The sequence below is a fragment of the Narcine bancroftii genome, chromosome 6 (genome assembly GCF_036971445.1).
Source record: "Narcine bancroftii isolate sNarBan1 chromosome 6, sNarBan1.hap1, whole genome shotgun sequence".
In the NCBI taxonomy this organism is placed as follows: Eukaryota; Metazoa; Chordata; class Chondrichthyes; order Torpediniformes; family Narcinidae; genus Narcine; species Narcine bancroftii.
In genome coordinates, this window is record NC_091474.1 from 182,498,524 (window position 1) to 182,508,270 (window position 9,747).

Below are 9,747 nucleotides of genomic sequence, written 5' to 3' on the forward strand. Positions count from 1 at the left end.
CATGGATTGGAGATCAACAATAATATGACATTCAAATTGGAGAATAGGATTAAAATTTTGCTAAAGACTGAATTTAAAATGTTGTAAAAGTTGATTCAAATCATGAAAGAAGAACACTATGAAGTCATTAAATGTTTATCAGGTTGACACTAATAAACATATAATATAATGCCTGTAATAATTTTCAGTCTAGGAGAAATTTATAGCAACATCATATCACTGTAAGCTTCAATACTGCTAAATTGAAGTTGTTGTATTCTAAAATTATATCATATTTGCTTTCCTCTATTTTGTATAAATGTTTTTGTTTTAATTTACATCTCTTGGATTAAGATTGAAAGCCATAAAATAATGAGGCAATTAATGAGTCTAGAATGACAAGCTTTACAAATTTAAGTTAATTGTCAAATGTTACATACATAATGTAGTGATAGAGGTTGTTTCTCTAAGCAGTCCAGCTGGACCTCTCATACAGAGTACAAGCAAGTCACAGTAAGTACAGAAGTGCAGAGTTAGAGAAAGAGATCAGTTCGTATGAAGCAAATATAGTTTTACTATTATGAGGTTTATTCAGGAATTTGATTACGGCAGGTAATTGAATCTCATGGTGTGTGATTTCACATTCATAAATCTTCTTCCTGATGGGAGGGAGTGAAGATAGTGTGGCCAGGATGGGAGGGGGTCTTAATATGTTGGTGGCTTTTCCAAGACAGAGGGAGTTATAGATGGAGGGGATGATGATACCTGCATGTGCTGTGGCCTAAACCATGTTCACAACTCACCTCCTTTGGTCTTGGATAGAGGAATGACTACACCACGTGGTGATGCACCCTGACATGATGCTTCCAATGGCGCAACTATGAAAGTGGTTAAAGGTGCAGGTCACATGCCAAATTTCCTCAGGCTTTGAGGAAGGAAAAGTGCTTCTTTGGGCATTGTGTCAAAGTAAGTGGACAAGGACAAATCACTGAAGATGTTTACTATTAGGAACTTTAAGTTGTGTAGTATCCCTACCTTGTTACTTGTTGATGTGTGATGTAGACTGGGGAGTGAGCTCCACTTCTTTTCCAGGAGTTTACAGCCAGCGACTTGGTCTTGCTGTCATTGAGGGAGAGGTTGTGGTCCTGTCACCAAGCCAAATTTCCTCGATCTCCCTACTACATTCCAATTCATTGCGGTTGGAAATTCTGCCCATGACTATGTCTTCAGTGAATCTATACTGTAGATGGAATTGAAGTGGTATTTTGCCACACAGCTATTGGTGTATGTAGAGTATGGTATAGAACTGAATATACAGCCTTGTGGAGCTCCAGTGAAGAGAATATTGAGACTGGCAGACAACTTCCTACTGAACCCTTATCATTGCACTACAGATTGCATTTTGAGGGACCTTTTGTTTTAAATATGCAACTTATGAGTGCACTCAATACAAATAGTGGATATATAGTAACCACTGACTTCAATAATCTCTGAGGAAATAGCATGATATATCAACTTTGAGCCAACACTGAAATATAAATCCTCTACTTCTCTGATAATTTTACTAGCTTCATGTAATATTAAACGTAATTCTTTTGAGAATGTCTCAGAACAATGAGCAGTAACACTGCATTGCTCACAACTAGATATAGATTGCATTTGTTCGCAATGACATTTGTTGAAGAAGACATGCACAGTTAAAAGCCACAAAATGCAAATCATTGAAAGGAGTAACTTAAAAGTCATTGAAAGGAGTGACTTAATTTGATGAGTTATTCTGTGTGCGTGAATGGATCCACATCCAGTGTCATTAATAGCAACCATTCTTTTCATATCAAGATCGGCAAGCACTTACAGTAGATCATTTGAACTGCTGTTTGTAGAAACTGCTATCAAATAACCATTTTTAATTCCTTGCTATGACCTACAAGAACAAAGTCAATAAATAATTCACAGACAAAATTGGCATAATGTTATCTGGTGGATAACAGTCAGTTATTTTCTGAAGTTTTGAATTTGTCACATGAGGGAAGGCGTGGCATGATGGCATAGGATGGAGACGTGAAAATACATCTCTTCCGGCAGAATTAATTAAAACCCAAATTGAAAAAAACTTTTTAAAAAATTACAATATTGAGACTTGTTCTGAACTGAGCTACAATGGCTACAAGGAAACCAAAGACTCAAACTACAAAGAAGACAACTATTAGAGGTTAGTGCGATTAAAGAAACTGGGCCTACCTTAACAATGGAGTCTTCAGAATTGCCTCCTCTCCCTCAGAGATCAACTCGTGCTGTGATGGCAAAAATCCAGGGAGCCGGTGAAGATGGCACTGGAGTTCAGAAGATTGTTGGACTGCAAATGTTGCAAGAACAATTGCACATGCACAAGTTGTTACAAGGAATGACTGAGCCAGCCAAGCCCGGGTCTGCTAGCATCGCTAGTCAGATCAGGACTAGGCAACTGGCTTGCAAGCAATCAAGACCAATTCCATCATCAAGGAAAGAGAAAGAAGAAAGGGAAGAAGAAATCTATGAAGAATTGAAGGGAGTAGGATTACTATATTGTGGAGAAGAGCCCCAGTTTACTCAAAGTATGGACGGAACAAAGTTTGAATATTCTCAAGCTAAACTTCAAAGCGCAGATCCTTCAGTTCAGACTTCTTTACTTATGGATCAAATGAATACAATGATTAAACATATAGATGTACAATTCAAGTCTGAAGGATCTGGTGCTAATACACAATTTCAATATCTTAAAGGTGAAATGAATTTTATTAAATTAGAAATGGCAAAATATGATAAAACTATGGATAAAGTCCAGAAAATTGAAGATGTAAAGATTATCATTTTGAACAATGTAAAGATACAGTTACTAAAATGGAAGATACTTTTATGGCTTAGGAAGTTCAAAAAAAAGAACTTTTACAGAAACTTGATGTATTAGAGAATCAAAGCTGCAGAATTAATGTTAAAATTGTTGAACTGCCTGAAGTTTTTAAAGGTCTTAATTCAGTCCAAATCTATTGGAATTGGATAGAGCACATCTCTTTCTTCTTCTCTTTGGCTTGGCTTCGCGGACGAAGATTTATGGAGGGGTAATGTCCACATCAGCTGCAGGCTCGTTTGTGGCTGACAAGTCCGATGCGGGACAGGCAGACACGGTTGCAGCGGTTGCAGGGGAAAATTGGTTGGTTGGGGTTGGGTGTTGGGTTTTTCCTCCTTTGCCTTTTGTCAGTGAGGTGGGCTCTGCGGTCTTCTTCAAAGGAGGTTGCTGCCCGCCAAACTGTGAGGCGCCAAGATGCACGGTTTGAGGCGATATCAGCCCACTGGCGGTGGTCAATGTGGCAGGCACCAAGAGATTTCTTTAGGCAGTCCTTGTACCTCTTCTTTGGTGCACCTCTGTCACGGTGGCCAGTGGAGAGCTCGCCATATAACACGATCTTGGGAAGGCGATGGTCCTCCATTCTGGAGATGTGACCTACCCAGTGCATAGAGTTAATAGAAAGAAACAATTTCCAGGACAAGTACCACACTCTATTCTGATCAGATATTTACATAATCAAGATAAAGAAATGATATTAAGATTGGCAGTCCAAAATGCCAGGAAACAACAAGACCCTTAAGTGATTGGAAACAATCGAGTATTTTTCTATGAAAATTTTAGTATGTCTATTGTTAAAAGAAGAAAATAATTTAACCCTGCAAAATCTGTTCTTTGGAAGAAGGGATATAAATTTTCTTTTTGATTCCCAGCCATACTTAAAAGTTTTTTTTCTAGAGAAAGTCAATCGCAATGTTTCACTGATGAAGATGAAGCTTTGGAATTTCCTAATACTTTCCCTAAAAATAAACAAGATCTAACTCAAAGCCAATCTGTTCAACAGGTGAAATTGAGTCAAGAGAAGCTGCAAGATAAATATCAGGTGTTAGAACATCGAGAATCGATTGAAATTGATGATGATCAAGTGAACAAGGATCTTGAAGAATCTCATTATACTTGAATGAATATATAAATGCTTTTATGTGTCTTCTGTCTGGAGGGGGCAGACTATTTGTCTTCTTCTTCCGCATGCCACTTAGTGGTAAGAGTGACTTCCCATGCACTAGAGCGAAAAAGTGCTTTTTTTTATTATCAATACCTTTTTGGGTTTTTTTCTTAATATTTTTCTTTTTTAAAAAAAGAAATGTCAGTTATTTTTGAAAATTTCTGTGGGCCTGGGTTCCACTTGGATGAGTGATGAGTTATGTATTATTGAAATTTGAGATATGGCTGTTAATAACCTATTAAATTTTCTAACTTTTAATGAATGGGCTTAATAACCCAATTAAGAGAAAAAGAGTTGGCTTATATTAAGAAATTGAGGGTTGATATTGCTTTTTTACAAGAGATATATTTAACTGAAAAAGAACATCAAAAATTAGAAAGAGAATGGGTAGGTCAAGTTATAGCTTCTTTTAATTCTAAGGCAAAAGAAGTTGCTATTTTGATTAAAAAGAAATTATCTTTTAAATTACAATCTGTGGTTACAGATTCTGTGGAAAGATTTGTTTTTTATAAATTGTCAAATTTGCTCTGAAATGTGGACACATGAATGTATGCACATAATGTTGATGATGAAAAAATTATTCAGAAATCTTTTTTACACCTTGTTAAAGCAAATTAAAATGTGTTCATTGGTAGGAATTTTAATTGTTGTTTAGATCCATTATTGGAGAAGTCACAAAAATCAGTTACTAGAACAAAAACAGCTTAAAATTTTTTTGACTTTGATGAAGGACTTGTATTTAGTTGATATTTGGTGAAGATTAAATCTGAAAGAAAAGGACTATTCATTTTATTCTTATAGATATGATTCTTATTCAAGAATAGATATGTTTTTTCATATCAGTTCAATTACAAGGATGAGTTATATATTCAGAATTTAAGGCTAGGATTTTATCAGTCCATTCACCTCTTTTGATTTCATGTCTAGTTTCTGAAAAATAAAAATAATTTTATAGATGGAAATTTAATTCTTCTTTATTAAGAAATGTTTATTTTTGTAATTATACAAGATGACAAATTCAGGAATATTTTGATATTAATACTGATTTGATTGATAATAATTTTGCTTTATGGGATGCCTTAAAACTTACTTAAGAGGTCAAGTAATAAGTTACTGAACTACAATTAAAAAAGGATTATTCGAAAGAAGTAGATAAATTATAAATAGAGAATTTAGAAAAAGATTTGCAGAACAACATATCTGAAGAAAAAAGAGATTTAATAAATGAGAAATTTTATTATAATTTGATACAAACTTATAGAACAGAGACATTCATTAAGAGTTGGAGGAAAAAGCACAAAAGGTTTTGGCTTGGCAATTGAAGATGGAACAAACTTCAATTACTATTAATGCTATTAAAAGGAACTCAAAAATTACTTACAAACCACAAGATATAAATGATTCATTTAAAGATTTTTACTTTAATTTATATACATCTCAGTCCGATAATGATGAAGTTAAGATTAATAATTTTTTATCTGAAATTCATCTTTCTTCTTTAAATTGCCAAGATCGGAAAGATTTAGATGCCCTGTTTACAATGAAAGAAATTATTGATGCTCTTAATTTTTAAAAAGTAGTATATCTCCAGGGGAGGATGGTTTCTGCTGGAATTCTATGAAAAATTTAAAAATTTGATAATACCTCCTTTTATGGAGGTAATGAAACAAGCAATGGAAATCCATTCTTCACCGGACTCATTCTCAAATGCAATTATAACTGTAATGCCTAAGAAAAATAAAGATTAATTAAAAACTGAATCTTATAGGCCAATATCGTTATTAAATGTTGATTATAAAATTATAACTTGTAGCCATGCACTAATTGAAAGAAGACACACACACATAGTGTAGTCAGGTTAAGCTCTAAATCTTATGAGGGCTCAGACCTGACTTTTATACTTGTAGTGTCCCCGCTGTGCCCCCCAGCTGACTTCACAATATGCATAAAAAAACAGGTTTCCCGCATGCGGGTACTTTCCGCATAATAATGCCTCTCTTCCCCGTGCACTGTCCCTATCTGTTGGCTGTGCAACAAGTTCAGCACCATTTTGGGGTCCCTGGTCTTTAAGCTACCCTTTCCATCTACCCACCAGTTCGTTTGTTGGGGCCAGTGCCGCTGTGCGGGCTGCTGCCCTTTGGTTACACTCACCACCTGGAGCACTGGCTTGATTGCCGCGGAGGTGGGTCACCACATGACCCCCCCCAGAACTGGTGGTATTGTCCTTGTTATAGTTCTTGGTGCCTGAAGGTAAAGTCTCGGCAGCCTTCAGTGGCCTATCTCTTTGGTGTGGTGCTAGTGTCTTGACTGGGCACTCTGGGTCCAGGTGCGCCAACTTCAGCCTGTCTGTGGTGAAGACCTCTGTCTTGCCTCCAACCTCCAGCTTGAATGTGGCCCCGTTGTTGCGGATGATCTGGAACAGACTTTCATATGGTCTCTGAAGTGATGGAAGATGTGGACCCGTGTGAATGAAAACATACCCACAGTCCTGCAGGTCTTTGGCTATGTTGATCCTCACGTGTCCGTGCCAGGAAGGTCGCATTGGAGCCAGGTTGCCGACTCTTTCCCTTAGCCTGTTGAGTAATGCTGCTGAGTCATCCTTTTGTCCGCCTGGGGATGGTATGGATTCTCCCAGGACCACCAGTGGAGCTCCATAGATGAGTTTGGCTGAAGATGTGTTGAGGTCCTCCTTGAGTGCTATGCAAATGCCCAACAGCGCCTATGGTAGCTCATCTACCTAGTTGGGTCCTTGGAGTCTGGTCATGATTATGGTTTTGAGGTGCCTGTGGAAGTTCTCTACCAACCCATTGGACTGTCAGTGGTAAACTGTTGTATGATGCAGCTGGGCACCCCACAGGCTAACGAGGTCAGATTAAAGACTGGAGGTGAACTGGGGCCTTCTGTCAGATGTGGGATGGTAACCTAAACTGTCCCACCCAAGATGAGATGAGGGCCCTGGCGCACAAGGTTGTGGACGGGTCTGCCAGCGGGACTGCTTCTGGCCACCTGGTTAAGTGGTCAACCATCATAAAAAATAGCAGAAAAGTTGGGATACTGGCAAGGGTCCTACAATGTCCATGTGGATGTGGTTGAACCTACGTTCTGTGGGCTCGAAGTGCTGAGGTGGGGTCTTGGTGTGCTGCTGTACATTGGTTGTTTGGCACTGTGTGCACACCTCGCCCACCCGCTGACCTGTTTCCACAATCCATACCACACGTATTTTCTGGCCACCAGCTGGACCGTGGTCCTGATGGATGGGTGAGCCAGTCCATGGATGGAGTAAAAAATCTGTCGTCTCCAAGCCACAAAGACATTAGGTCTGACCTGACCGGTGGCCACATTACTGGGATGTCCTGGAGCTGCAGTCCCAATATTGGGGCATCTCCTCGACTTTTTGCTGCACCTTCGCCAGTGCCACAAAGTCCACTCTTCATGATAGCACATGGATACTTTGCATGGACAGTGCGTTGGCCATGACGTTGTCCTTGCCAAAGATGTGCCTTACATCTGTGATGTACTCGGAGATGTAAGACAGGTGTCGTTGCTGGAAGGATGACCAGGGGACCAAGATCTTAGCCAAGGAGAAAGACAGGGGCTTGTGATCTGTGAAGGACCTGCCCTCTAGGAAGTACCTGAAGTAGTGGATGGCTAAGTACAACGCCAGTAGCTCTCTGTCAAAAACACTGTACTTCAGTTCTGGAGGCCGCAGACGTTTGCTGAAGAAAGCCAATGGCCGCTAACTTCCTTTGCTCTACTGCTCCAGAACTCCACCAATCGCCGTTCCTGAGGCATTCACCATCAGAGCCATTAAAGTGATGTGCTAGGAGAGCGGTTTCTGCCAAGGCTTCCTTCACCTTCACAAAGGCTTCTGCTGACTCCTCGTCCCAGGTGATGACCTTCACTTTGCCTGCCATCCAGATGAACAAGGGCAGCATGATCCAGGCAGCTGAGGGGATGAACCTGTGATAGAAATTGATCGTTCCCACTATGTTGTGTAGTCCCTTAGATATGTTGGGTCTGGGGAACTTCTGGATGGGCTCCAATTTACTGGGTAGCCTTGTGGCTCCTTCCCCGGTTATCCTGAGGCCCAGGAATTTGATGACCTTCAATCCGAACTGGCATTTGGCTGGGTTGATCATCTGGCCTAACTCGCTGAGTCGGGTGTAGAGGTTGCAGAGGTGTCCATATGTTCCTATTGGTTCTTGATCACCACCAGGATGTCATCCAGATACATGAAGGTGCCGTCCAGCTCTCGGCCTACTCTGTCCATGAGTCGCTGGAAGGTCTGTGTGGCATTCTTTAGCCCAAACTGCATTCAGATACTATTGGGGTGTACCAGGATCTGAGGGTATCTCTGCATTAGGCCCACCTTGGAGAAGATCCTTACAGGTTAGCAGGAAAGTCCTGGATGTGCAGTATGGGATACTGATCTGGTGTGGTGGACTCATTGAGCTGGCGGTAGTCATCGCATGGTCTTCAGCCCCCAGTTGCTTTGGGTACCATGTGCAGGGGAGAAGTCCATGGGCTGTCCGAATGCCGTATGATGCCAAGCTCCTCCAGCTTCATGAATTCCTTCTTCACCAGCTGGAGCTTTCCAGTGTCTTGCCCTTGCATGAAGTGACGGGTCCTGGATCAGGATGTGGTACTGTACTCCATGTCTGAGCATCATTGTCCGATCTCTGTATGGAGTCCAGGTGGAGTGCTGGGAGCCTGACATCCTTGAGGGGGAAGGTTTGAAAAGTTTTGGCATGGACCAATCTCCTTTCCTTGAGGTCCACTAGCAGGCTATGGGCACACAGAAAGCCTGCCCTGAGGAAGGGCTGTTCCACTGTGGCCAGCATGAACACCCATGAGAAGAGGCTGCCTCCCAACTGCAGTTAGGCCTCATGGGTACAGAAGATCACAATCATGCTGTTGTTGGCAGCCCTCAGCATAGGCCCCGACTGCCTGTTCCTGGTGTCCTGTCCCAATAGGGGCAGGATGCTGACCTCTACTCCTGTGTGCACAAAGAAGTGTCGTCCAGACAGGTGGTCCCAAAAGTACAGCGGCTGTCTTGGTGGCTAGCCATCATGGCCATTAGCGACGGCTGGTCCCAGCATTTCCCTGAAACATTCATGGCAGCCTGCACTGATGGGTTCCAGAGCCCCATCTCTGGTGATAGAAACACCACTGGTTGTCTGGATCACCTCCTCTGGGGCACTGCTGTTCTCTCAGCGGCTCTACACAGGTCTGGCTGTGGGTTTTACTGACAACCCCCACATCTCTTCTGTTTCCGCAGAACGTCTGCTCATGCTGTGATTTTCCAGGGGTTGCTGAAATCCATGTCAGCCAAGAGCAGTTGGATGTCCTTGGCAGTTGCTCCAGAATGCCTGCTCAAACATGATGTAGGGCTTGTGTTTGCCCAGGTAGACCAACATCTCGTTCATGAGGGCTGACAGGGTCCTGTCCCCTAGCCTGTCCAGATGGAGCAGATGTGCCCCTCTCTCACACCATGAGAGCCCGAAGGTCTCGATCAGCAAATCCTTGAAGGCGGTGTACACGCTTTCTGATGGGGTGCTCCTGGATGAAGTTGGCCAACTGACCTGCTGTGTCCTGGTCCAGGGCACTCACCATGTAGTAATCCCAGATGGATTCTGCTGTGATTTGCAAGATCTGGAACTGTGCCTCAGCCTGGTAAAACCACATGCATGAGTGATTCATCAAGAAGGTCGGCAGCTTG

The 9,747-nt window shown here is 41.6% G+C and overlaps 1 long non-coding RNA gene across 1 annotated transcript in view; it reads right to left on the minus strand.

The window, feature by feature from the left end:
• The window catches only part of LOC138737682 (uncharacterized), a 54,639-nt gene extending 52,333 nt beyond the window's left edge, over positions 1–2,306 (minus strand). The window contains exon 1 of the long non-coding RNA XR_011341145.1: positions 2,221–2,306. This is a non-coding gene — a long non-coding RNA (uncharacterized lncRNA). The remainder of the gene's footprint in view (positions 1–2,220) is intronic.
• Positions 2,307–9,747: the final 7,441 nt, after the last annotated feature.